The 27,016-nt window shown below is 39.6% G+C and overlaps 1 protein-coding gene across 2 annotated transcripts in view; it reads right to left on the reverse strand.

Annotated features, from left to right (window-relative positions):
- Positions 1-27,016, reverse strand: part of FHIP1A (FHF complex subunit HOOK interacting protein 1A) — a 284,213-nt gene that overhangs the window by 169,456 nt on the left and 87,741 nt on the right. For both annotated transcript variants that reach the window (XM_042983773.1, XM_015538394.2), the window contains one exon: positions 3,954-4,080. The gene's annotated coding sequence lies outside the window, so the exon portion shown is untranslated. The remainder of the gene's footprint in view (positions 1-3,953; positions 4,081-27,016) is intronic.

Genomic DNA, 27,016 nt, shown 5'->3' on the forward strand with positions numbered 1-27,016 from the left:
GAGGCTCAGTTAGTTAAGTGTCTGATTTCTGCTCAGGTCATGATCTCACAGTTCGTGGGTTTGAGCCCCACGTCAGGCTCTGTGCTGGCAGCTCAGAGCCTGGAGCCTGCTTCGGATTCTGTGTCTCCCTCTCTCTCTCTCTGCCCCTCCCCAGCTTAAGCGCTTGCTCTCTCTCTCTCTCTCTCTCTCTCTCTCTCAAAAATACACATTAAATTTTTTTTAAAAAAATGGACAAAGGACTTGACTAAACATTTCTCAAAAAAAAGGTACACATAGGGCCAACAAGCATATGAAAAGGTGTTCACCATCACTAATCATTTGGGAAAGACATATCAAAACTACAAAATACCAACTCACATCCATCGGAAAGTCTGCTATTAGAAAACAAACATAACAGGGGCGCCTGGGTGGCTCAGTCGGTTGAGCGGCCGACTTCAGCTCAGGTCACGATCTCACGGTCCGTGAGTTCGAGCCCCGCGTCGGGCTCTGGGCTGATGGCTCAGAGCCTGGAGCCTGTTTCCGATTCTGTTTCTCCCTCTCTCTGACCCTCCCCCATTCATGCTCTGTCTCTCTGTCTCAAAAAAATAAACGTTAAAAACAAACAAACAAACAAACAAACATAACAGATGTTGGCGAGGATGGGGAGAAAGAGGATCTCTTGTATTGCTGGTGGGAATGCAAACTGGTGCAGCCACTCTGGAAAACAGTATGGAGGTTCCTCAAAAAATTAAAAATAGAACTACCTTATGACCCAGCAATTGCACTACTAGGTATTTATCCAAGGGAAAAATGTATGCTGTTTCGAAGGGGCACATGCATCCCAATGTTTATAGTAGCACTATCACCAATAGCCAAAGTATGGAAAGAGCTCAAATGTCCATCACAGATGAATGGATAAAGAGGATGTGGTATATATATATACAATGGTGTATTACTCGGCAATCAAAAAGAATGAAATCTTGCCATTTGCAACTATGTGGATGGAACTAGAGGGTATTATGCTAAGCGAAATTAGTCAGAGAAAGACAAATATCATAGGACTTCACTCATATGAGGACTTTAAGACACAGAACAGATGAATACAAGGGAAGGGAAGCAAAAATAATATAAAAACAGGGACGGGGACAAAACATAAGAGATTCTTAAATATGGAGAACAAACAGAGGGTTACTAGAGGGGTTGTGGGAGGGGGGATGGGCTAAATGGGTAAGGGGCATTAAGGAATCTACTCCTGAAATCATTGTTGCACTACATGCTAACTAATTTGGATGTAAATTTTAAAAATAATAAAAATAAATAAAAATTAAAAAAACAAAACAAAACAAAAAATCAATAACCAGTGTCAGTGAGGATGTAGAGAGCTCTTGGGTACCATTGGTGGGACTGTAAAGTGACGTAGCTGCTAAGGAAAACAGTGCTTCATAAAATCAAAAATGGAATTACCATTTGATCTAGCAATTCCACTTCTAGATATATACTAGAATATATAATAATATATATATAATAAAATAACTGAACACAGGGACACAAACATATTTATACACTACATACATAGCAGCAGTATTCGTGACAGCCAAAAAAACTGAAGCATCCCAAAAGTCCATCAGTTGATGAATGGATAACACAAAAATGTAGTAGAATATGATTTAGCCTTAAAAAGTAAGGAAATTCTGGGCCTGGGTGGCTCAGTCGGTTGGGTGTCTGACTTCAGTTCACGGTTCATGGGTTTGAGCTCCACATCAGGCTGAGTGCAGAGCTTGGAGCCTGTTTCAGATTCTGTGTCTCCCTCTCTCTCTGCCCCTCCCCCGCTTGTGCTGTCCTTCTCTCTCAAAGATAAACATAAAAAACTATATATTTAAAAAAAGGAAACAAGCATCTCAAGATAATAGCCTTCACTTAGAAATCTACAGTCACATTTTTATTTTACATTTATCTCTCAATGTTAACATGCACAGAATGCTATAATATTGCACATATCTTTTAAAGTAAAGGTATAATCTGTAAACTTGAAAATATCTAAAAAATAACACACTTTATACGCAAGGCTTACACTACCTAAAAATAGTAAATTTATAGGAACGATTACTAAAGAATGTACATGGTAATGAAAATAACATCGTAACAAAGGCTACTGTTTCATTTCATGTTAATACTCCCTTTCATTGGGGGGGTTCAAAGAGCTTCACAAAATTTCAGGACACTATAAATTTTTCCTTTTTTTTTTTTTTTTAAGTTTATTTATTTATTTTGAGAGAACGAGAGCAGGAAGGGGCAGAGAGAGTGGGAGATAAAGAATCCCAAGCAGGCTTCATGTTGCCAGCATGAAGCCCCACATGGGGCTCAATCCCACAAACTGTGAGATGATGACCTGAGCCAAAACCAAGAGTTGGATGCTGGGACATGGGAGGCATCCAGGTGCCCCAAGTCTTTTTTCTGTTTGAATCATAAATTGCATAGCAAAACTTTCTTCACTGTATTTACTGGAAAACACTGGGCTGGATGGTAAATGAGTGTAGCATAGACTCCAGGGGCCTCCAGTGCCTCCCCATTCCTCTTTCCCAGCCACACTTGAAGAAGATATCTGAGGTACAACTTATTAGCAAATATGAAGAGCAGATATTTCATAAAATTTAGCATTTGGCATCTGGATGTCAGAAATAGATTTATGATTTGCACCTAAGGAAAAAATACATCCACTTTGAATTTAGACATAAAGTTCAAAGTACAGTTTTATTCAATTACACCCTCCATTTGATCTAATGATAAGCTACTTGAGAATGTAGTCCTGTGCTATTATATTCAAAGCAAATATCAAAGAAATAACTATGCAACAACAGCTTCACATTAAAAAAAAAAAATACAAAGATTAGATAGAGGTATGCTTTTACGACATTGGGGATGTCAATCTTTGATGGTATTTACTTGACAAATGCAGATTCCCAAACCCCTCCCCACACCATTCTGATTCTGACACCCTAGATTGGGGCCTAATAATTTGAATTTTTAATGTGCATTTTTAACAAGCACCCTAATAACACTTGGAAAAACAATGCAAAACACACCACCAGTAAGATGCAAATTACAAGGCGTAGAGGTATACCTGAAGTTTAGATCCCATCTTATTTAACCTCATTAATACAGGAACCCTTTCTACAATGCAGACTGATTGATTTTAATAAGAAAGAATACCAACATATACATAGTCAAATAGATAGCACATGCTTCTCTGCAAACTATAAGCCCTATTATTTAACAATACTACCATTGTTTGAAACTTAGAGTCACCTCTTCTTAGAATTAACTTTTAATACAGTGTATAAGCCTTCAAACACACAAATTACAAAAAGGAAAACTGTTTTCATTATGTTACTGTACCTTGTGGTTTTTGATCAAAAGTAGAGCCCCACAGATTCATCACCCTAGCTCTAAAGAAGTTTAGACTACTTCCCAAATACACCCCCACAGGGTTGAGATGTGCCACCACAGAAAATATGATGTTTACGAGTGCTACTGGAGAGGGGCGCCTGGGTGGCTCAGTAAGTTAAGCTACCAAAGTTCAGGTCATGATCTTGCGGGTTCGAGCCCCACGTGGGGTTTGGGCTCTGTGCTGACAGCTCAGAGCCTGGAGCCTGCTTCAGATTCTGCGTCTGTCTCTCTCTCTGCCCCTACCCCACTTGCGCTCTGTCTCTGCTTCTCAAAAAAATGAATAAACGTTTAAAAATTAAAAAAAAAAAAAAAAGAATGCTACTAGAGGATAGAGATGTAGATCCAAAAAACACATAAATAAATTGGTTTTTTACGTTTATGTAAATGTTTTGAGTATAGGACAGCCTCTCAAACTGTTGTGAACAAGATAATGTTCACTTGGATGTGTAAGTTCAAGTAGGTTTTTTTTTTTAAGCCTGTTACAGAACAGTACTGAACTCATACTAATAGTAATGAGAAGATGTTACCTGAGATTGCTGTCTTTGGTAGCGTAGTGCTGGGCTGTATTTGCTCAATTCACGCTATCAGAGGGGCAGAAAAGATTTCTCCAACACTTGACACTGTTGGAAACTCCCAGAAGAAGACTTCTGAAATCTATAGAAAGGAATAAAAAATATCCCACGATCATTAATAAACTGCTAAAACCCAGTCTAAGACTCTCTAGTCTTTCTCCCCTCCCTTTCCCCACCATTTGTGGTACACTGAGAGGGTTCTCCTCAGATCGCACCTCTCTTTATCAAAAAGAAAATTATAAGCAAAAGTAAATTTTTACTTAAACACCTGAATGTTCGCCAAAAATGAAAGACTCCCTCTGGGTAGCAGAAAGTAGAGGATTCCTCCATTGTCTAAGAGATGTTAGACAACTACACACTTCTTTCAGAATAGAAGAAAAAAAAAAAAAACCATGAAACTAAATAAATCCATACCCCTGCATCAGCAGCATTGTATTAAGATAATGACAATACAATACAAAATAGTCAAGGCAGGGCCACAAACAACTTTCACAATCAACTTTTTAAAAGTGTGGAATACTCCCAAAATATTCCCTGGTACCTCTGACCTACCCTGACTTTGACAGTTGAAAGTTCCAACCTTTTTGCCAGCCCATGAGCAAGGTTTACTTTGGTCTTAGACACACATCTCCTATCATCAGGCCTAACTGGGAAGATAAGTTTCACAACACAAATGGATGGCTTAATCCCTACTGTACAGCCAGAAATACAGGAGTCTGAAGAATGTTGGGAAATTATCCTACCTGAGAGAAATACAAAGAACACCTAGAAGTGTCCTGGAGAGCACAGCAAAAACACTAGCTCCAAACACAGAGTACAAAAGGCAGAAGCTAATGCAAATGCTAAACAAAACCACAAGAAGTCACTGTTCAAGATCAAAATAGGTGGAAGCTAGACAAATGTCCAGGTAAGAACATCTTATAAGAAAACAATAAATGCTACACTTAAATTTGGCCCTTAACTACAGAGAACTGATGGTTACCAGAGAGATGAGTGAGGGGATGGGTTAAATAGGTGATGGGGATTAAGGAGTGCACTTGTGGTGATGAGCACTGGGTGTGTACAGAAGTGTTGAATCACTATATTGTACACCTAAAACTATTACACTGCCTGTTGACTCTACTCGAATTAAAATAAAATTAAATTATATGTATATACATATATATACACACACAAACACTTAACTATAAAGCAAAAAAACCATTTAAATGCCCAATAACTGGGGAAGAGTTAAGTAAATTTGACACAACATAATTTACTTAACCGTAATTTTGTCAGCCATCAAAAAACTTTTGAGTTTATAACAATAATGGAAAATGCCATTTACCATATGAAGAAAAAGCACAGTGCAATGTTGTAATTACATATGATCACAACTACTTTTGCAAAAGCAAGAAATAAGATGCAATATGTTCTGATATAGTTATAAGTATTGGGTAAAATATTTCCCCAACTTAGGTTAAGGGGAACAATTCAAGAGTCTAGTACAACAAATACGTCTTTAAAATCTGTGTGTAACAAGGATGAGCCACTCGTTAATGCAATATATTAAAAGATGGCTTCCTAGAAGTCACTGTCAGAGGTTTTGTGTATGTGTTTGGAACGTAATACCTTTTCTTGTAACAAAAGTTTCACAAAAGCGAAAAAATGGGGAGGGGGGAGGGAGACCTCAGTGCAACCTAAATCTTCAAAACTGGGCACAGTAGTGGTACTGACCAGGCACAAGAAGAGTATGAGGCACAGAAAATAAAAGGTAACATTTTACATGCAAATAAATTCTTATCATTAAAAAGGAGACAGAAGGCCCCAAATGGAGGCACTTGTGCTAAACCCCACCTCAGCAAACCAAGACTTAATACCTAACCTAACTGCTTTTCCAACCCCCTCACCATCCCCCTAGGAATGTAACCTTTAACCAATCAACATGGAATTAGCTGAACAGCACTAGGGAGATAATCTACCAAATACACCCCCTCCCATCTCCCTTAGGGTGACAACCTTGTCAGAAACAATGTATTCTTTGCTAATAATTTCCATTTTCTGCCCCTACCCTCCTGCCTTTAAAAACCTTTCCTCTTCTACAGCTCTATAAAGCTCCTTTCTGTCGCTAGACGGGAGGTTGCCCAATTCATAAATCAGTTAAACAAGGCCAGTTTGATCATCAAATTTATTCCGTTGAATTTTTGTTGTTTAAAAATACCAAAATATCTTCAGTACCTTCAAATCTGCCTTCTTCACTCTAATGAATTAATCATTTATTAAGCATCTGGGACAGCGCAGTATAATTCATAATCAAATCTACAGGCATTTAATCGCAAGAGGTTTTACAAGAGAACAGAATGCTACTTTTTCCATAATCCCACATGAACAGTTTCATCATCATGCACTGGAGAGATACAGGCTCTCTTAGTACCTCTTAAGAATTACAGATTGCTTCCAGATGCTTTTCAGGTGATTTCGAGCCTTTCTTCATTCTGTGACTCTTGAATTATGAAAGGGCATCTCTAATTCATGAGAAATACTTCTCCCATCTTAGTGTCCATTATCATATATCACATATCCTCCCCTTACACTCTAAATTTTTAGACACACACATACGCTTTTACTTAGGTAAAAAGGCATCGTGTATGTATCACTAAGGGCTTTACTGAGAACCATTTCTATTTTACCATCATGATTCCGCCAGCAGCAACACTTTGGAACTTCAAAGGAAGCAGAGTCCTTTGACAGTAATGCACAGAATGACATCGAAGCAAGGTTAAAAAGAACTCAAGTAAATTGAAAGGACTCTCAAAAAAATTCACTGGGTCTTGGTAATTCTCTTGGTTGTCATCTCATTTAAAAACAAAATATTTCTCCTGCTTAAAAGGGGGGGTGGGGGTGGGTAGGGAGTTAGCAGTTAACTGTTCAGTCACACTCAGATCTCTGCTCAGGCAAGTACTCTCCTAACAAAACATTCTACCTCCACATAATAAAATCAAATTCAGGCTCACACTCTTCTGTGTAACAGCTAGGTTACATCCCTAATTTCAACTGAGAAACAAAATTTAAACCTCATTTCCTGATGGCATAAATTCAGTGAATTTAGACCTCTGCTGTGCTGAGTTCAGAAATCTGTTAGCAGGCAGAAGCACACAAAAAGCACAGCGAAACCACCAAATGAACACGGGGTGGGGGTGGGGGGCAGGGAGGATAATTAATATCCACATCATGGACTTCTCCCTATAATCAGTACAACAGATTCAGGGGGTTTACACAGGAGGTGTGGATTTATCCACAGCACTATATTAATTGACCTGTGCTATAATCAAGTGCTTTCCTGGAGGGTAATTAAATCAATCAATCAAAACAGAAGTCTCAAAAAGTTCAACAAGTTCATTCAAATACATGCAATTGACTATGAGCTAATTATTGAATAATTTCATCCTCCAAAAGAGCTGACCTGAGATAGACTATATCCACACGTGGAAACTGTAGGATAGAACAAAATATATTCTACATGGTCCTACAATCTTCAATGATTCCATTAAGCACATCAATAACAACTCAGCCTTAAAATGCACAGACCTAAACCCAATCCCTGAATTTTACAGACAATAAAAACGAAGCACAAGGCAAAAGAGGCTGAGTGACCTGTTCAAGATCAAACAGCTGGTATGTGGTGAAGACAGAGGGAGATACCCTATCTTCTGACCCACAGTGATGCCACCTTCTCCACATTATACCCTCACGATTCCTCAACTATCTACCCATTAAGTTGATTATATTCCTCCGCCCCACCCCCCCCAACAGCAAAACTTCTAAAGCTTTGGGAAAAGCTGAATCAAATGAAGCTTCAATCTTCAATTTCCATTCAATCAATCCCTGAGATGTTGCATTACTTTTATAGAGTCTCTTATTTACCCAAGAAGCCCAGTGTAATCTGGATGACTTTGGGAAGGTATCAACCAAGAAACAAATGAGTGAGTTGTAGCATATCACAGAGGAGGAAAAGCAGGCAGAAAGAGATGACAAATATCTTAGAAATATATCAAAAATACACATTTATTAAAATGAATAACAAAGGTGAACAAAGTCAAAATCTAAGTATTAAAGTGCTATTTCCCAATGTGACAACTACTCAAAAAGATGTTTTTTAAAGGAAAAAAAGTAGTAATTGTTGTTTAAAGTTCTGCATTCAAATAAATTTGGAAAACACTGCATTCTAAATATCTCTCTTGAACATTCACAAAGAACATTTTATGTATTAAGGATCTAAAAAAACCTGCAAGAAAGAAGCCTGCTTAGTTTTAATCCAATGTTGCCCAATTTTATTTGGCATCTTTGGTTTGCAGAGCTTGTATTGACATCCTCCAAGAAACATACTTCAGAAAAAAAAAAGAAAGAAAGAAAGAAAGATACTTCAGGAAGCATATATAGCATTTTTGATGAACAACATGAGTATGACCCTCATTAAGCAGCATTTATAGCAAGATGGGCTTCCTCTTCTAGACCCAATCGTTAAAAATCAACTCAGGAGATAAACCCTGTAATTATAATGCAAATAGCCACCAACACCACCATGTAATACGTGCTAAGTGCAAGGCATTGTGCTAAGTGTAATTGTTTTTAAAAGGGGTGGGGGTCTCTTCATATTCAAATTATACTCCCCAGAGGCTGTATCTACTCATAAACAAGCAAAACACTTTAACACAGATAAACATATTATATAAACTATCCTATACCTTGCATTTTTCACCAAACACATACTGGCAATTTTTCCAAGACAATACATAAAGAGATTCATGGGTATTTTTTATGACTGCACTAGTTTTCTAACGTACAGATGTAACAATGTATTTATTCAGTTGCCATGGATGAATATTTCAGTTGTTTCCAATCTTTAACCAACATAAACACTCCTACAATAATTATCTTGTACATAAATCACTTTCTCATACAGGTAATATATATATACATGTAAGATACATTCATAGTACATATGTATATACAGTATATCTCAGAGGATATATTCATATCTAGGATAAATTTCTAGAACTGAAGTTCCCAGTCAAAGGATATGAGATTCTTTGTTATTGTAGATTCTGCCAAATTGGCCACTAAAGAGGCTATTGTTTTGCATTCATACTCTCTACAGTGTAGATCATAAACCTTTTAAATCTTTGCCCATTTAATGGAGATAAATGGTACTTTGGCATAGTTGTCACGTACAAATCTGTTTTAATAAACGTATTAAACATCTTCTCATGTTTAGAAGCCACTGTTATTTCCCTTCCTTTTAAAGACTATTTGTATCCTTTGTCCATGTTTCTACTGAGTTGCTGGACTTTTTCTTATGGATTTGTAGGATCTCTTTATTAGAGAAATTAGTCCCCCTTTTTGATATAAAAAAGTAAACATTTTTCCCAATTTTCTTGTTCTCTGACTTTCCTTATGCAGAATTTTTTTAGTTTTTTGGTTTTTTTTTTGTTTTTTTTTTTCGGGGATGGGGGCAGCAATGCGATCAAGTTGGTCAATCTCTTTGGTGGCTTCTCAGTTCTCTGTCTTACTTAGGCCCTATGCAGTCCAACGTTATAAAATAGCTTCCTCATGCTGTCTTCTAGAACTTATTTTTTTAATTTGTTCTATATAGCTTTTGGCTTAACATTTGAGGTACCGCTCTAAATAGCTTGTTCATCCCAGATGGCTACCTGCTCATCTGACTACTTATCAAACACAGCATCTTTCTCTAATTAATCTGAAAGGCCATCTTTATCATACACTAAATATGGTATTTGGTAATACCAATGTTTCAAGTATCACAGCCTTATAATATATTTGAATCTCGTTTATTTTTCCATGCGAACATAGAATAAGCCTGTTTAGTATCCCCCACCAAAAAAAAAAAAAAAAATCCTATTGTTATTTTCACTAGAACATCATCAAACACACATATTAATGAATATAAGGAGAATTGGCATATTTTTGTCCAAGAATATGACAGGCCTTTTCATATCTCTTTTGCATCCCTCAGCAGCATTAAGTGCCTGCCTACATATACATCATATATATTTCTTAAGTTTATTCTTAGGTATTTTATACTTTTGTACGCTAATGGTCTTTTCTTCCATATATCTTCAAATTAGTTATTGTTGGTATATATGAAAGTTGTAAATGTTGACATAATATCTTGGCATCCAGGCACATTTATACATTATCTGTATTTTTTTTAATTTATTTTGAGAGAGAGAGAGCACATGCAAACAGGGGAGGGGCAGAGAGAGAGAGAAGGAGAGAGGGAGAGAGAGGGTATGGGGTAGGGGGAGAGAGGGAAGGAAGGAGGGGGGAAAGAGAGGGAGAGAGAGAGAGAGAGAGAGAGAGAGAGAGAGAGAGAGAGAGAGAGAGAGAAAATCCCAAGCAGGCTCCATGCTGTCAATAGAGAGTCCAAGGTGGGGCCCAAACTAACGACAAGATCATGACCTGAGCCGAAATCAAGAGTCAGACACTTAACTGAGCCACCCAGGCACCCCTATACATTATCTTTATAATTAGTTTTTCACTTGATTCTCTTGGGTATTCTAGTCGTATATTCTTGTCATTTGCAAATATATTCATTTGCAAATATATTCATAGTATGTTCTCAAATCTCCTATTAAGCCTAAGATGGCTTTTGGAATGAGATGGACATACCTTATTTTGCTAAGAATATTTTCCTACTCTATTTTATAAAGTTCTTTGAGACCAATAATTGATATTGAATTTTATAAGATGGATTTTCTATAAAAATGATATGATTTGGGGGCACCTGGGTGGCTCAGTCGGTTAAGCATCCAACTTCAGCTCAGGTCATGATCTCACAGTTTGTGGGTTTGAGCCCCGCCTCAGGATCTGTGCTGACAGCTCACAGCCTGGAACATGCTTCAGATTCTGTATCTCCCTCTGTCCCTGCCCCCTGCCACTCTCTCAAAAATAAACATTAAATAAACATTAAACATAAAAATGATACGATTTTTTCTACTGATATTTAATAAGATAATGAATGTTGTTAATAAGCTTCATACTACTGAATGCTTCTTGTATGCCTAAAACAATCTTCATGTATTATAAAGTACATACTCAATGTGTTTTCTCACTCCATTTTCTAAGCAACCCTACAAGGTGGGTACTGCCCTCACAGCTGCTCTGGCCCTCACTCATTGCAGGCTGGCTCTCCTCCTTGCTGCTCCCCAAACAGCCATGCTTGCTCTCACCTCAGGGATTGTGCAGACTTGCTCCTCCCTGAGATCCCCAGATACCTTCATATATCTTTCCTGTCTCCATTTAGGTCTCTGCTGACATGTCACCTCAGTACAAAGCCCTCCCCTATCTACCTCACATAAAACAGAAAGAAAGCACCTTCTAGTCATGTCATTCTATCCCAAACCTGTTTTATTTTTCTTGGTAGCAACTGTTACCATCTAAAATACATTCTATTTCTATTCGTTTATATTCCGTTTCTCCCTGTAGAATATAAGCTCCACAAAAGCAGGGGTTTTGCTGCTTTGCTCACTGCTCACTCCCCAGCACCAACAGCCCTGACACAAAGAAATATTCACTGAATGAATGAATGAATGAATGAACAAATGAATGAATACCCATTTTTTTAAGTAGTCTCTGCCCAGCGTGGGACTGGAACTCATGACCCCGAGATCAAGAGTCACACACTCCACTGACTGAGCCAACCAGGTGCCCCATGAATACCTATTTGATAGACAACAAAAGTGAAGTTTAAAGAGATTATGTAACTGGGGCACCTAGGTGGCTCAGTCAGTTGAGTGGCCGACTTTGGCTCAGGCCATGATCTCACGGTTCATGAGTTCGAGCCCCCTGTGTCGGGTTCTGTGCTGACAGCTCAGAGCCTGGAGCCTGTTTCAGATTCTGTGACTCCCCCTCTCTTTAACTCTCCCCACTTGTGCTCTGTCTCTGTCTCTCTCAAAAATAAACAAACATTAAAAAAATATTTTTTAAGAGATTATGTAACTAAAATCACACAGTGGCAAAGCAGAAACTGAAACCCAAGTTTAACTTTAAATTCCCTACCCTTAACCGTCAAAATGGTGACAGGTGATTTGAGCTCACAGAAAATGCTCATACTATCTTATCAACACTGAAGCACAAATTATTGATGCCTTTGAAAGTCACAGGAAAACTGTAGATGGTCCCTGTACGAGATAAGCACAAGAATCAGAAGATGGCCTCCAGAGGTTTCCTACAAAATGCATGGGCATTCTATTAGGGCAACTCTCTCAATACCCATGAACCTCACACAATTCCAAGCATCAGGAAGCTCTGACCTTCATCCACATATGTCCTTGGATGCCCAGCAGGTAAAACTCAATGCTTCAGGGCCAAATGCCATTCGGCACACGTTTACTAACAGCACCGGTAGATGGAAGTACTAGAACTGCACCGTCTGTCCCCCTCACCCCCAAGACTACCCAGAGTGTGGCCACTACACACATCGGGAACACGGCTTTGAAAAACTATCTGCTCTCTCAAAGCCTAAGAATCTTTTTTGGTTTTATGGCAATTTACAGTTGAGTCTTCTTCATGCTCTTTCCCTCTTCTATCACTGGGACACTTTTTGAACCAACTTTAGGGTAAAAAACAAAATTTTTTTTTCTGATATCCATTTCTGATATTAAATGTTACCTTCAATTTTTTTCAGAATTCAGTCAAACTCTGTATTTTAGAACTGTGTGGCTGGTCCAACATTGCAATGTGTCACATTTAATTCCATCAATGTAAAGCATAATGAGCAAAGATTGAGCTAGTGAGGCATAACTAAATGTTTTGAACCTGTGAATTTAAAAAGCAAGGCTCATTTACGTTATTTCTAAATAGTAAATAAAATCATTTTCCAACATTTCACTATCAAATTACAGCAATTTTTCCACCAGCACACACTTGAGGAATGCCACAAAAGGACTTTTCTAACAGTTCATGCTATTGTCGCTCATAACCTCCTAAATATTTCTCTCATTGGCTTCTATTCAAAGATAAATAGAAGGCAGTAAAATTTATGGAAAATGTATTCAACTGCTTAAAATACATCAAGCAAAAGGGAAAAGATTTTAGAGCTATATTATGAGTTGTGAAATTATATCTCCTTGATATCTCCTTAGTCTCCAGCTTCAATGATAGGTAACAAAACCGACCCACTGGTCAAGTTCCAAATCACCTCCTCCATGGAGCCCAAATCTCTCATCTCAAATTCTCACCTTGGTCAAGGCCAGAGTCAACACCTGTCCTTCATGTTTTTGCACAACGTCACTTCGTAGCCACAAGCACAAGCTTTCACACCAGAGAGGAAGCAAATGCCAGTGCAAGGGACACATGTCCGCCCTCTTAAACCAGGCTGCTGATTGTTCCCTTGACTTTCTCAGCTGTCAAGATAGCAAAAGGCGGAAAAGGGCCTTTCTGTGAAACCGGAAAGTGTAACCAGATAAGTCTGCCCTTTAAGCAATTCACAGAGAGAAAGGTAAAATACAAGCCTGGTTACGGTTTAAAAGTTAGCTATGAAAACTATAAGCTAGCACACTTTACCAACATGTTGCAAGATTTTAATAAAGTAAGATTATTACAGCAAAGTCTATTCAAGTCAATTTTTACCTATGAGCCAAGGAAGAGGCATGAAAGAATTTTTTTAAAGTAACATTTAAAAGATACCATACTTTATAAAATTAAGGGAAAAAATGGCAATTGTGCCAGTTCAGAAATGCCTTACCAAAGGGAAGTGAGGAAGTCTAAAAAGCATTAAGTATAAAAAGAGAAACCAGAGTATTAAATTAAAAAAGAGAGATTAGCATTGAGAAAAATTCACTAACTTAATAAAACTCAGCTTAATATAAGAAAATAATTTATTCACCTTGCATAATACTCCTTCATCTTATTTATTCCTTTCTCTAAGAATTCTGGACCTCTTTATAAGTACTGTCCACTTAATCCCTCATTTACCAGTATGAAAGGAAAAGGCACTGCTATTACCATTTGCAAACATGCAAAAGATTTTAGTGTTTAAAAAAAAAAAAAAAGAACAAGGGATCTAAAGTTTCAGGAAACTTCAAAGCAAAGAAGACAGGAAGTAGACTCTTTTTTGGCCTGGGGTTTGGGGAGGAGATGTGGCTAAAACATACAATAAAGGCAAAAATATATATAACATAGGACTGGCTTAAGTAAGCAAACAGGTCAGGAGTATACTGGCCAGCAGTCTTGCAGGAAAAATAAGTTTGGCAGAATCTCAGTTTACACTCCAACATTCAAAAATATCTTTTTTATATCAACTTTTGTAGCAAGTTACATAGCAAGTTCATGCTTTACAATTCTTAACAAACAGACCAGCATCAGGCATCACCACGCGCATTTCTTTCTTTGAATCTTAGAAGCAAGAAATGTTCAGAAGCATGAAACAGCTGACAAAACTCTAACCTTAATATGAAATCCCTAACAGAAAACACGAAGACAACAAAGTGAGACAAGTCGCTACAAAAAATAGAGCAAGAGGAAAAGATTCCACCATTTTCAGGCACAAAAAGCAAAGCACAGTAAATATTCTTTGCAGCCACAGGGCACCTTGTACCTGCCTCTATTAATATTTGTTTATGTTTTTATACCCCTAGGAGGCTATGATCTCCTTGAAGGCAAAGACCTGGCTTTATATCAGCCTGGTCTGATAGGCCAGTGAATTCACTGGCCGATAGGCCAGTGAATTCAAATAAATGAACCAAGTGTTGAGTCAATTAACCTCTCTTAAATTCTCTTGACAAAATATATTCACAGCATTCATATCATGTAAATTTTATTTCTATTAAAACAATACCAAAAAGATCATGACCTCAAACATATATTAAAAGCCAAATGGTAAGGAAAAGGCTTGTTTTAATTATTAAGGCAAAGCTTTTTTTTTCAATCTTATTTCCATTATTGTTAAGGTATACTGTAATATTAGTTTCAGGTGTACAATTATAGTGATTCAACACTTCCATGCAATACCCAGTGCTCATCACAAGTGCCCTCCTTAATCCCTGTCACCTATTTAACTTATCCCCTCACCCACCTCTGCTCTGGTAACCATCAGTTTGTCCTCTATAGTTAAGAGTCTGTTTCTTGGTTTGTCTCTTTCTTTCCTGTGCTCATTTGTTTCTTAAATTCCACAAGAGCGAAATCATACAGTATATGTTACTAAGGCAAAGCTCTTGTGAAGTCAGAAACTACGTCACTGGACTCTAATATAAACATAGTATGTTTCAGAAGAAACAATAAGCCTTTAAAAATCACACAAGTATTTCCTAACCCCACATATGTCCAGAATCCTTAACTGTCCAGACAGGTGAATACACAACCTCAAAATACCCACCAAGCTATATGTGGCTTCTGGGTCAGGTGACTGGCATGGTGTTGAAACTCATTTACTTTCTTTATTTAGATGCAAACAGATTCTGTAATAGGAGGCTCCATTGTAGGAAGCACAGATTCAGAGTGCTGGTTTTGGGTTTGTTTGTTTTTTTTCTTACAAGAATCTGAGGTAAAAGGAAATTCAGGGAAATCTAGATGCCTGCTTTGCCTCAGGCTCCCTCCTAGCCTCAAGTATTTCAATCTATTCTGCTTCTTCCTAGAAATATAAAGTCCACCACCACGGGTTAGGGGACTAATTGGAACGTGGCCCTGGAGCTCGTGAACTTACCACCTGCCCCTCATCTCTCTTAATCTCCATTGCATGTGTACCCATTGATTCCCCTGAGATCAAAACAAGGCATCTCATTCAAGTAAAAAATATGATCTTCAGTATTGTGCTCTGACTTTGAAAAGTGAGGTCCACATCAGGCACAATTAGCTAACATCATACCCACTGTCTCTGCCCCATAAATTAAAATCCTGGAGCAAAAATGCAGTGTGGCCAAAGACCAAAGAAGGAAAATGAAGACCTCAACAGAAAGATGCAGACGGCAAGGATATTATTAATTACCCAGTCTAAACACCTAATACTGACATCAATGACTAGAAGAATTAAGAGCTTTCTATGATCAGTCAGGTCTCACCAGACAGATTGTAAGAATGCTAAGCAGGACAATGTATCACGGGAATCTACTCCTGAAGCCATATACACTGAATGTTAGCTAACGTGACAATAAATTATATTAAAAAAAAAAAAAAAAAAAGAATGCTAGGCAGGAACCCTCTTCTCTGTATTCTCACTACTGTTCAACAAATCACAGATATATAAGCCCTAAAATACAGAAATTAAATGAGAAAAAAAGTCTAAATGACATTAATATGCATATTTGTGATAGAAATATGGAGTCACTTGCTCAAAGTGAAAGTCTAAATGACATCAGTATGCATATTCCTGGTAGAAATAGGGAGTCACCTACTTAAATTTTCATAATCAAGTATGACACTGACAGAAAGAACCACCACCCCCACTTACTAATGCCTTTTCTACCCACCCAATGCCATGGAACTGAAATTACTGACATCTTGATCCTTTTCGGTGACCCTACCGAAGTGAAAAAGTAATTCAAGTCAGAACAAGAATCTTTATAAGAAGTTTTCAAAGCACAAATACTCCTTTTGGAAAATGCTCTGGCCCTAAGCCCTCAGCACAGACACCTTTTATATGCCAGCCTTCCTTAACACACAGAATCTCATCACTGACTGAATCACAGATACAATGCATTTGCAAAATAAAAGTAAATTAAATGTCCACATATACAGCTTCCTTTTCTACATTAAGCAAAAAAGTACAAGTGGAGTACAGGAGGCACTGACCTCTAGCTTAAACACAAATGGAATTACCCTACCACACACATTACTTAAAAATGCAAAGCACAATCTCAAGTTAATTTGTCACTTGGAGAAATCGCTGTGCTTTTAAGATGAGAATTCACTTATGAGAGGCTCTTAGCAGTTTTCCCCTTAACCTTCTCAATTTATCTTACATTTGCTACTCTTCCATAGCAAACTTTTATGTGCAATTTTAAGGCTGTGTAATATAAGTTACAAGGGCACTAGTCTTTGAAACCCAAAGAACAATCTAATGAAAAGGAGGCGATGCTACCAGCTGCCAATGACTTGCCCTCTCCTGACGCAACATGCTAAAAAAATATGATCAGGGGGGTTTTCTATGATCTTTATGAAGGAGAAAAGAAGAGGGGTTGGGGCCAGCTTACATTTGACTGTGAAGTGGGGAGAGATGAGATCTATAAAATTTTTATTTAAACATAAGGAACAGCAAAAAAGAAATCCCCAATTTTCACAGGATCCATTTCCTTTAAAGAATAACAATTTTAGGGGCGCCTGGGTAGCTCAGTTGGTTGAGTGTCTGACTTCAGCTCAGGTCATGATCTCATGGTCTGTGAGTTCGAGCCCCACATCAGGCTCTGTCCTGACGCCTCGGAGCCTGGAGCCTGCTTCAGATTCTGTGTCTCCCTCTCTCTCTCTGCTCCTCCCCTGCTCATGCTCTGTCTCTCTCTCTCTCTCTCTCTCTCTCAAAATTAAACATTAAAAAAAAAAAAGAATAACAATTTTAGGTGCAGTTAAACAATCAGACTTTTATCCACAATGAACTTTCAATACTAGTCTAGGCATCATCCAAGAGTATTCAGAAGTAGTCATAGGGGCACCTTGGTGGCTCAGTCGGTTGAGTTTCTGACTCTGTTTCAGCTCTGGTCATGATCCCAGGATCATGGGATGGAGCCCCCGCTGGGCTCCGTGCTGAGCATGGAGCTTACTTGGGATTCTCTCCCCCCCACCTCTCTTTCTGCCCCTCTCCCCTGTGTTTTCTCTCTCTAAAACAAAATGAAAAAAACATCTTTTTAACAAAATAAAACAAAAAAAGAAGTAACCAAAGCCTGAGCCAGTGGGAGTGTCCTATGCATTCAGACCATGGGGACAGATAAACCTAGCGACAATTTCACGTTTTTTCTCTAAACCTCAGGGTCATCAACTGTAAACAGGGATAATATCCTCCTGTTCTATATACCTGAGAGGATTGTACTTTTTAAAGAAACTACTCCTGAAACTACTGAATTAGCCATTGATAGCAACAAGTGTGCATCCTCCCTCCTGCTCAGAAACAGAAATCATGATTCTAGAAGTAAAGAGCCAGTCTCGCTTTACTTAACATACGTACAAACACTTGAGGAGACCACAAGGCAGGCTAAACTAGGATTGCCAATCCCTCCGAAAGCTCTTCCACCTCAGATGACTGCAAATCTAGTGAAGACTTCTTACAACTATTATCCCAAAGCAGCTAAAGCAATAGTTAATCAGTTTGGGGGAGGTATCAGGGGGACAGAGATACTTTCCAGAATCTGATGAAAACTACAGACCCTCTATCCACAAAAAAAATCATATTCATACATACAAGCAAATCTTATTTTTCTGATCTCAGGGGTGATTCTTGGATCTTACTTACATTCAGAATCCCTAGCTACAGGCTGTTGAATGACTGCCTAGTTAATCAGGGAGACACAAGAGAAGAGGAACAGGTTTGCAATGCTGAGACAGCTAAGACGAACGTGGTCATGTAAGTGCTGCATTGGGAATCCTCCAGCAGACCCTCCCTGGAGACACGAAGCTGAAATGCCTGAGTGGCCTCAGCAGCATCCAGAAGAATGAGGCCCTGACTGCTCCAGCAGAAGATCACTTCCTCTCATAAACAACCAGGCTCCCGGGGCGCCTGGGTGACTCAGTCGGTTAAGCGGCCGACTTCGGCTCAGGTCATGATCTCGCGGTCTGTGAGTTCGGGCCCCGCGTCGGGCTCTGTGCTGACAGCTCAGAGCCTGGAGCCTGTTTCCGATTCTGTGTCTCCCTCTCTCTGACCCTCCCCCGTTCATGCTCTGTCTCTCTCTGTCTCAAAAATAAATAAACGTTAATAAATAAATAAATAAATAAATAAATAAATAAATAAATAAATAAAACAACCAGGCTCCCTACTAACACCTGGAACACCTAGTGTTCAGACACATCTAGTCGCGGCTTCAGAATTTCCACATCAAAGTTACCAAGGGGTGGTAATCTAATTGGAAGTCAGAGCTAGGCTATTTGTTTTGAAGACAAAGTTGGGGCGCCTGAGTGGCTCAGTCGGTTAAGCATCCGACTTCAGCTCAGGTCATGATCTCTCACTCCGTGAGTTCGAGCCCCGCATCAGGCTCTGTGCTGACAGCTCAGAGCCTGGAACCTGTTTCAGATTCTGTGTCTCCCTCTCTCTCTCTCTCTCACCCTCCCCTGTTCATGCTCTGTCTCAAAAATAAATAAAATGTTAAAAAAAAATTTTTTAAAAACCTGTCTTGAAGACAAAGTTGCTGAGGACTTCCTATAAGATAGAGATAACATCAAATGTCCACAACAGAGCAAGAAAAACTCTATATATAGAAGGCAAGGGGACAGGGGTAGCTGTCCCATGCTAACCCCCAGACTACTGCTCTGACACCAGAATCACCCAGAAAGCTTGTGAAATACCAACCACTAGGCTTCATCTTCAAAGTTTGTGATTCAGCAGACTCATGGAAGAGGCCAAGAATTTGCATTCTAGCAAGTTACAGGGGCTGTGGCTGCTTCTAGTCCACGGGACCCCACTTTGAATATCACAATTAGAGTCTATCCCACATAGGGCATCCCAACTTCCTAAGCACATCCATAGTTTCAGCCATATGCCATACTTGCCATCAAATAGAAAAACCAGTATCACTCCATCACTCAAGTCAGATTCTTACCTGTACCTAACGTGCACATTGGTTGGGCTAAACAACAAACAATAAGCTTCTTCATGACTGGTGAGTGTCTGTAAGTAATTCACACTACTTCCTACAGGGGAAGAACTCTGAGCAGTTCTGTTTTAAAACTGTACCCTCAGGAAGCAATAAACAGCAAATTGGTGCTAGGAATATTTAAGACTTAGCAAAACACCCATTACCTCCAGAGCTGTGGTTTTCAAATTAAGCTCCATAGAGCCCCAGATGGTGTATCTGTATACCTCAAGGGTTGGGGTGGAAGGGAGTAGAGAGATAAAAGAGGCTTTTGGCCTCTCGTTTCAGTGCCTCTCTGAACTTAATGTTCAGTTGTTCTCCAATTTACACAGTGGCATAAATTACATTTATTAGTGCTTGTACTGTCCTTTCAAGGCAAAGAAAAGTTTAAAGAACTCTGGACTTGACTACCTTTAAGAGTCCCTCCATTTCTATAAATCTATTAAATACAACAGCCAAAGGCTGACCGCCCCATTATAAAAATAAAAATACCAAACTGGCCGAGAGGGCTGACAAACGGCTAAAAATAGCATCAGAATGAGTGGTTAGCAGTCAGATCACATTTGTGTCTGGTAAGAAGGTCTGGATGTCACACACAGGAGCTTCTAAACTCACTGAGGGCAGCAAATGAACTTCTGTAAACGGGATATAAAAAAACAAACTCCAGGGCATCTGAGTGGCTCAGTTGTCGGTTGAGCGTCCAACTCTTGGTTTTGGCTCAGGTCATGATCTCGCAGTTTTGTGAGCCCTGTGTTATGCTCTGCACTGCCAGCGCAGAGCCTGCTTGCGATTCTTGGTCTCCCTCTCTCTCTGCCCCTCCCGTACTCACTCTGTCTCTCTCAAAATAAAGAAATCAATCAATTTGGGCGCTTGGGTGGCTTGGTCAGTTGAGTGTCCGACTTCGGCTCAGGTCATGATCTCACGGTCCGTGAGTTCGAGCCCCGCGTCGGGCTCTGTGCTGACAGCTCAGAGCCTGGAGCCTGTTTCAGATTCTGTGTCTCCCTCTCTCTCTGCCCCTCCCCTGTTCATGCTCTCTTTCTGTCTCAAAAATAAATAAACGTTAAAAAAAATAAATAAAATTAAAAAATAATAAAAAAATCAATCAAACCTTAAAAAAAAAAAACAAAAAAACCTCCAGTAGTAATTACCTTTACTTAAACTTGCCCCATCAAGCAGACACCTTACAGAAACGACGGTCTTTTCAATAAGGACTGTGGTGATATTCTGAGACATAGAGCAAGATGCCACATACTCAGGATTATTACCAACAAAGCCATCTACGAAACGGGCCAAACTTTTCTTTATGATGCATATTTGTAAGCTACCAGGCAAGTTATGCACAAAGTACTGGGATCATCACTGCAGTCCACAGGTGGACCACAGCTGAAAAGACAGAACGGAGCACAGGTGGATGGGGGTGTGGTGGTATGGGGGAGGTGGACAACATCTCTTTTATTATGCTTTAACGTAAGTCATCCATAATTCCAGTGTTCAGAGTCACCTTGGAGGGGCAAATGAGGAAATGGAACTTTCTAAGTGAGGAACCATCCATTCCTGGGATGCCAAAGCTGTCTATAATGACCAGAATGCCCTGTTACGGAATGGAAGATATGGGTTCAGGATTCAAAACAAAGACAGTAAGAGCATCTTCAAACACATACCATCATCCTATTTTCAAACAATCCCTTTGGTTACCTTCTTTGGCTAGGGCAGCTCCCAGAAGCAGGAAAAAGGGATTATTTCAAAGATCAATCCAATTCCAACAGAAAATCTAAACCACTCAGTAAAACTCATCTCTCCTAAACCAAAGCAGCCAGAATGTCCCCATTCGTATCTGTTCTAGGGACCATTGTAGAACGAGGGTGGTGAGAAGAGACAGCACCAAGCAGAGGTATTGTGAATTCATTATTTCATTCAAGAAACATGTCTCCTGAGTACTTAATATTCAGTGATGAATATTACATAGTCCCAAATCTAAAGGAGCTCACAGGGGCCCTGAAAGACCTACCCTCAGCCAACCAATACTGTAAAGTTATATCTAATTGCACAGAGAATTAGGTTAGAGTCCAAAGTCAAACTCAAGGCAGCAATTACAAACAACTGAAACTACCCCTGAAAATTCCCTGAAATTCCTCATAAATACAATACTATGCTGTACAATCCTAAGTCCAGGAGAACCAGTTTTTCCTGCTCTCTAGAAAAGACTATTACCTCTTCAGGTAAACACCAGATGAAGTACTTGGCCTGTATTTTACAGGCCATGTGGTTAAACCCAATTGGTCTCTCTGAGAGGAAATGAAATCTCCCTAACACAGCAGGCTCCTATCTCTCATCTCATGTTCACTCTAGGACCTATACTCATCATAATTCAATCATCATTTCTTGACCTTTTTTTTTTCTTTTGGCCAAGTGCATTAGTTTAATTCCCATGAGTGAAATATGCATATAATGACTATCACCATCTTAATATTTACCCAAAGGCATGCCCAAAATGCCACCATTTCTTTGAGTCCACACACTGTGGAATGCAAACATTATCCCTACACAAGAGAATGACTGTTTTTACCAAATTAGCTCCAGTTATCTGGAGAGACCAGAAACACCAGAGAGTTTTGGTAGGTAAAAAGAAAATCAAGAAAGATCCAGAATATGTAATATATGTTCAGCAAATTGGGGCTGTCAGGAAACAATGTGAATCCACGGTATACCCCAGGAAGAGAACTGGAGGAACCAAGAGAAAATTCTGATGACATATATCCAAAGTTCTTCATGGTCAGCCCTACCCTCATACATTACAAAGAAATCCCATTCCCAAAGTCCTCCAGATGAGAAACATTTCAAGAAAAAGAGATGGGCCTATCAGGCTATTCTACCTTGAGCCAACTAGACTACCCAGTTGATTATATAGTCCCAACTGCTCATGCTTTCCATTGCCTTCAAGGTCACACAAACTCATGTGGCTCCAAACATAGCCCTGGAAATTAATACAGTCCCCCACATCTTTTTCCATTTCTCTTGTCCCCCACACAATGGGAAGAATGGGTGCCACACCCACACACCTCAGACTCTCCTGGGCAGCATCAACAGAGTAAGCCTGACCACCGCTCGGAAAGCCAGCCCTCCCCAATTCCCACAGGCGTGAGTATACTTTATTCCAGTCAGCAACAAATGTCTTCTCAGGAAACAAAGCACTCACCGCCAGCCTCTTCACCTCACCTTTTCTGTAGCCCTTTCTCCTCTCTCTGTCATACAGTAGATTCTGCTGCTGTTGCCCCTGAGCAAGCTCCCTCTCTAACCAGTTTTCCCTCCACCTTATCAATATGTTTAGCTCACTGCACATCCCTCTCTCTTTGTCCGCTCCAGATTCCACCTCATCTTCACGTTTATGGTCAAGCTTCTAATCCTCTGATACTTAGCCTCTGGTTCCCCAGAAGAACAGGTGGCACATTTAAAGGCAAAAATGCACCCATAAAAACTGTTTATACTAGCCAAATAAACATATACATTTTCATACAACTACACAATTTAAGCCCTGTTCCATTCTTTTGGACACAAATGTTCAGCAACCTGCCACTCCTCCGTGACAGCCTGAAATCATTCCTCTCTGCATTTCCCCCCTACAGTGAACTTCCAATCTGCTCAGAACTTGTACTTGACCTCGGTCCATACTATGACAATCTTAAATTCTTCAGCTGATTTTGGAACCGAGAAATTTTAAGCAGGCAATTAAAAAAGACTAGTAAACCTGCTCTTCACAGGACTAGATTTAACTCTAATGAGATAAAATGACAACCACATGGCTTGCTGCCAAGGCATCATGAACAGTTTTAAAAATTAGATTCAAAATAGCTGATAAAATCTGAAAGACAGAACGGACCTCTATCTATACATTGTATATTTTGCTTGGTTTGCACTGTGTGAAAGATAGGAAACTCAGAATATCAAGATACCAGTTTAGGGAGAGACCTTCAATTCAAGATTTAGGAAGAGGTGTTGGGAGAGAGTGCTATAGCAGAATACTTACTAACTAGATGTAACTATTTTTTATCAGCAGCCAATGTGAAATGTGTAATGCACAATATTCCTAAACTTTATGCACTGAATGTTTTCTTTTTCTGTCTTGCAGAATAAAATGGTCACTTCTTTGCTAAAATGCTCACACCTCAAGGCGCCTGGGTGGCTCATGAGGTTAAGCGTCCAACTGCAGCTCAGGTCATGATCTCACGGTTTGTGGGTTCGAGCCCCGCGTCGGGCTCTGTGCTGACGGCTCGGAGCCTGAGGCCTGCTTCAGATTCTGTCTCCCTCCCTCTCTTCCCCTCCCCAGCTCGCACTCTGTCTTTCTCTCTCTCTTAAAAATAAACATTAAAAACAAAATTTTAAAGGCTCTCTCACACAAACATTTCAACCTAATAACTGGAAGAAGATCTACAAAAACTATTTAATTTAAATTGAATACATTAAAGTCTTCATACACATTTGAAAACACTGTGTCAGTATTCTTATTTGCACAAGAACGTATCTTCACACATCAAAAAGAAATGCCATCTACTGCTAGGCATACACAATTTCAATAAAAAAAAAAAAAATGGTTTCCCATAGGGGCGCCTGGATGGCTCAGTCGGTTGAGCGTCCAACCTCAGCTCAGGTCCTGATCTCCCTATTCTGAGTTTGAGCCCCACATTGGGCTCTACACTGACAGCTGGGAACCTGGAGCCTGTTTCAAATTCAGTGTCTCCCTCTCTCTCTGCCCCTTCCTCACTCGTGCTCTGTCTCTATCTCTCAAAAATAAATAACCATTAAAAAAATTTTTTTTAATAAAAAAAAAAAAAAGGTTTTCCAAAGCAGGGGAAAAAGTAAATTCTTAAAACATGAAAAATCCTAAGCATTCAAAATAGTTGACTTGAGATTCCCTTCATTTCATTTGCCACGAAAACACAGAGCATCTGTCCCACAACAGAAAACCAAAAAACACAAAAACTGAATGTGACACTGCCTTCACCTTCATACCACCACCACCAACCTTAAGAAAAGGTTATATCGTTTTGGCAGCTCCACAACAAGGGCCTCCATACGTAAGCCATTCTAGCTTCAACCACTGTTCTGGTTTCTTGCTTCAGAAACTACGGTCTTAAACCTGACACTGGAGATAAATAATGGAGATTAACGCAGTATTACCTTGAACAAGCAATTAAAAGAGGCTGAAAAGCAGCAACTAAACCCCAAACCATTTGCTCTTGCACAATAGGAAGCAGAAGATAATCTTGTTTACTAAACATAAATCACTGGAGATCTGGCCAAACTCTTAGATGATATTCCAGATGGAAACACTGCAAAGACAAGAGCTGCTTATGTGAGTATTTTCTTCCAACTCTAAAAACAAACTGGACCAGTTTTTCTTGTTGCTTCTAGGAAAACAATCATTTTAAACCAGGGAGGTGATTCAACAGAAGGGTTTCCCTAGACCCACTCAGGACCTATTTTTGCTCCCACCCTTGCTGCCCCCCCCCCCCCTTCTAGCAGGATTAGGTTTCTTGCAACTAAGTTTGCTTCTTCCTTCTTCAGTATCTATTTAAAAGTCTTCACACGGCAGAAAGCAAACTCCATTAATCAATCCTACTTTCTTACATATTTTTGTGGTATATTCCTATTTTTCAGGGGAAAAAGTCAAGATACAGTCCTTTCGTGTGTGTGTGTAATTTTTAAATTCTCTTTAGGGCTCTGTGAGTTTATCCAGACAGGCCTCTCACAGAGGCTGCTGTGTTTGCTAGGGTTCATGTTCACATGCTGCCAGTTAAAAATCGCTTGGCTTTACTTTTCATTTCCTTGAGTTAGAGTCACTTAGACAGAGAGGCTTTGAGAGCTACAATGTGCAGAGTCAGGGGCTTGTTTGTTTAAAGGTGCTACGTTCACAGCTGAATATTTTGATTGTGCTCCTTAATTCAGCAACCAAATGTTTGTCAAGAGACTTTATTACTCTCTTTCGACTAAATATCACGGGAAATGCCAGTGATCCTGACTCAGATCTGCTGTGTCCCAGAAAAGCCACTCTGAGGCTTGAGTGGGGGCCTTAGTGAGATAACCAAACAGGAGACCAGTGCAAAGGAGTCTGTCCCCACCCCTACACACACCCCCACCCCGCCCCACCCTCACTGCCCCCCATCTCCAGGCAAAAGCCTCCTTTCATTTTCAAGTGTACTGTAACAGGAAGCCCTGGATTAAATCTCAGACCCCATACGTTTTAGTTCTTTAGCCTACAGCTCTAGATATTCCCTCATACACATTTAAGCCAATGGTGCAAATATCCCAGGGGATCTTACTCACATCTGCCAAAACCTACATTACAAGCTCCTACCAAACTTCCATTTCGTCTGATTTTCCACTCCTATATGCTGCACACATTCCAACCCCACCCCCATCTCCTCCACCTCCACTATTACTTTATTCCCTAGCAAGGTAATCAAGTCCCCAGGCACCTAGTAAAGACTTTTCTAGAGTCTGTGCACACTGCAGCAGACATGATCCTGCTTTCTTCCTCTTCTAGGACCAAGAACAAACACTGCCCCTTCTCCGGGGCCTGGCAGCTTCCTCTAAGACCACAAAGCAAGCCGGTAGCTTAACTCTGAGTAGCTTAACCACTGACAATTTCCTTCCTACTCAATATAGCCAAAGTTCTGTGGCTTAAAATCAAAGCCTCACAAAGCTCAAGATCCAGAGCCAGGCAAAAGTGGCTTTGACTCTGCTCCTTACCATCTCTGTGACGTGGGCAAAAACCTCTCTAAGTCTCAGTTTTATCTCCAAAATGGGGATAATAATAGCATTTACTTTTATTGTGAAGACAGAATGAGATAATACATGTGCCTGGCACAGAGTAGATGTCAGATATTTTTGTTATGATATTAGTACTCTACTGTTGTTATTACTACAGGGATAACTGGCATAAACTGGTAGGCTTCAGGCCAAATTTGAACTTTGTTTGGCTGTCATATATAGATCACTTTTGTTTATTTATTACTTTTGGAGAGGTAAGCATGCTCCAGTCTGTCACAGTCCTCACTATTCCCCCCCTTAAAACCTTATATCTCATTATACTACCTATCTGGCCCCTAAATGTATGTTACCCCCCTCCACACCTCCCCAAACTAAAGGTCTCAGAGATACACAGGAGTTTTGGGGTTTTTTTTTAAACGAAAACATTATAGAGCTAGGGTAGCTAGGCATTATACTAAAAACAATTCCTTTTTAAAAACCATA

The sequence above is a fragment of the Panthera tigris genome, chromosome B1 (genome assembly GCF_018350195.1).
Source record: "Panthera tigris isolate Pti1 chromosome B1, P.tigris_Pti1_mat1.1, whole genome shotgun sequence".
In the NCBI taxonomy this organism is placed as follows: Eukaryota; Metazoa; Chordata; class Mammalia; order Carnivora; family Felidae; genus Panthera; species Panthera tigris.